Consider the following 2,626-nt stretch of genomic DNA (forward strand, 5'->3'; position numbering starts at 1 on the left):
CGAACCGAGCCGAAGACCGCACGCCCGCGTTGGGCGGCTGTTGGAGATGCTCTTAGTTGGTAACCATGCACGTACGTGGACGATTGTAAGCTTCATGGGTCAAATTAGCTAATCGTAGGCAGATATAATGAGCGAGCTAGTTGCCGTCTGAAACTGAGGAATACAAGCGCGTGGCCGGCCGGTCGGGCTGAGCGATCGAGGCTGCCCGGCCAGTCGCCCTGGTTTGTCCGGCCGTGTGGCGCCACGCCACGCCAGCCAACCGACGCACGGGAAGCAAGAAGAAGGGCCGGTGCCTACCCACCTACCAAATCCTCGCGGTCGCAAGCGCGTGACTTCTTACTTCCCTTCTCCACGTGAGAAGAGCAGCAGAGCACATGCTGACATGCAGCTCTGCCCTCTGCTCGTCGACGACGAATCGATCAACCCGAGAGGACACCGTCCTGCGTGTGTTGGTACAAACAAAAGGCCATGTGTACACGATGCGAGGTCCGTCAGGACACGAGCGAGGCAGCGGAAGATCGACCCTTGTGTTGTGTACGAGCCCGGCCGTGCAATCACAAGGAGCACTTGATCGACGGCGGGGGTCTGGGCTGGGGGTGTGTGTGCGCCCACGCGATTTGTCACGACGGTCTGGGCTGGGTGTGCCGGTGCCGCCCGCTCGGCATGGCACACCGGCCGTGACAGCGTGACCTGGCGCGGTGCGGCGGGCGACTGGGCGAGCACCGAGCCAGCCACCGACCGATGGGAGTACTCTTCGAACAGTCCGGTGGCCCAGCTTCACGTGCGCTCGCGTGGACACGTACGGGGGTGCGTGACCCGGGAATAGGGCAGTTGGTGCGCTCCGTGGCGTCCCCGCCACCACACGATCGATCATCGATCAGTCCAGCTGGCTGGACGTACGGGAAACAGTCTGTCTCGTCGCCGCAGGTTGTACTCTTTTTTTTTTGAGAATGGAGGTTGTACATTCATAGCCATGTGCTTACTGCCTAGTGCTTCCATGAGTCGGCCAGATGGGGTCGGCTCGGCCACACATAGCATCGAAATATCTCCTCCTCGGCTCTACCTGAAGCTGTTGCTGCATGGTACTCCCTTCATTGAAAAAACTTGTCTCAAATGGATGTATCTAGTACTTCCTCCGTTTCTTTTTACTCTGCATATAAGATTTGATTAAAATCAAACTTTGTTAACTCTCACTAAGTTTATAGAAAAAAGTATCAAGATTCACAATATGAGATCAATATAGTTAGATGCATCATGAAATTAATTTTTATACCATATAGCTTTAGTATTGCAGGTGTTAATATTTTTTTTCTATAAAGTTGATCAAACTTTTTAAAGTTTGACTTTGACCAAATCTTATATGCAGACTAAAAAAAGAAAAAAGTATTAAGATACATCCATTAGGAGCAATGTTTTGGAAGATGGCACGAAGTGGTTCCCACCACCAGTGATAGCCCAACCGTCCAATGCAACCACTTTCGGGAAGCATTTACCAAAGAGGCAACAACGACTCAGGAAACACGCTTTGTACTCGCGAGACACGTGGCCAGCCTAAATGCAGTACGTTGATTGCTTGCGGATCACAAAAAGGTTATGGAATCATCTGCGTGTGATCTGAAAGTAACACGCAAAAAGAGCATGACCTCTCTCTTTCATTTTAAAAGGGCGCTGAAAGAACATGGCCAGGGTCCGTTTTGACTCTGACGAAGAGAACCGTCGGTCATCGTCTCGGTTGGTTCTCTTTAGATAAAATTGTTGGGAAACCGGGGCCACCGCGATGGTGACGGCGGCTAGCACCGAGTCGTTAGGGATATCCCCTTCCGTTTTCCCTTTTTACGTTAAGTGGGTACTTATCCCTTGATCTTCTAGTCCCTATATAAAGCAACAGGGAGACATCATTGTAACGCAGGATCATTGATTACTAAAGCTGGTCTCCTTCATATCTCTCTGTGTCTTTTACTTTCGTGTTCGACTACTTCGTCTACGACGCTCGCCTCCGCTCCGCAACCTTGGACCGGACTCGCCGGCAGGAGTTGCGAAACACGTTATCAGCACGCTTCGCTTCATCAACTCTCCGTCAAGCCTGCGTCACGCCTGCATCACGCAGGCTTTCGTCGATCCCGCGGAGGTATAAGATCCCATCCCTACTCTTTGCAAAAGTGGATTTATCTCGTTCCCACGATTCCGTTTTTGCGATTAGATTATTTTTCGGATAAATCTACTACGGTGTGGATTTCTCTCCCAAGAATTGAGCGGACGAATACTTCGCCGACCAATGTCGATTTCTTGGATCAAGAGAGATTTGTTGACTACACCCTAGGGAGACGGTGATTACACGTACTCCAGATGAGCACGACACCGCCGCGTTGTACCCGACGTACACGCGTCGTGACGTCCCGAAGACGCACGATCTTGCCATCCCGAGGCAGATGACGACGTCCCCGTCATCGCCGGCGTCGCCATGGCCCTGCTGGCCGTCCCCGTCGTCGAGCGCTACTGTCGTCGCCGCGCTCGCGTGCCTGCTACACGCGCCGCCGCGCCACCCTGCTGGTGGTTGTTGCCCGTCGCCATGGCCGCGCCCTGCTGGTGCGCGCCCGACGCCGCGAGCAGTGGCCGCCGACGCCGA

Source organism: Triticum dicoccoides, chromosome 2B (genome assembly GCF_002162155.2).
Source record: "Triticum dicoccoides isolate Atlit2015 ecotype Zavitan chromosome 2B, WEW_v2.0, whole genome shotgun sequence".
Lineage (NCBI taxonomy): Eukaryota > Viridiplantae > Streptophyta > Magnoliopsida > Poales > Poaceae > Triticum > Triticum dicoccoides.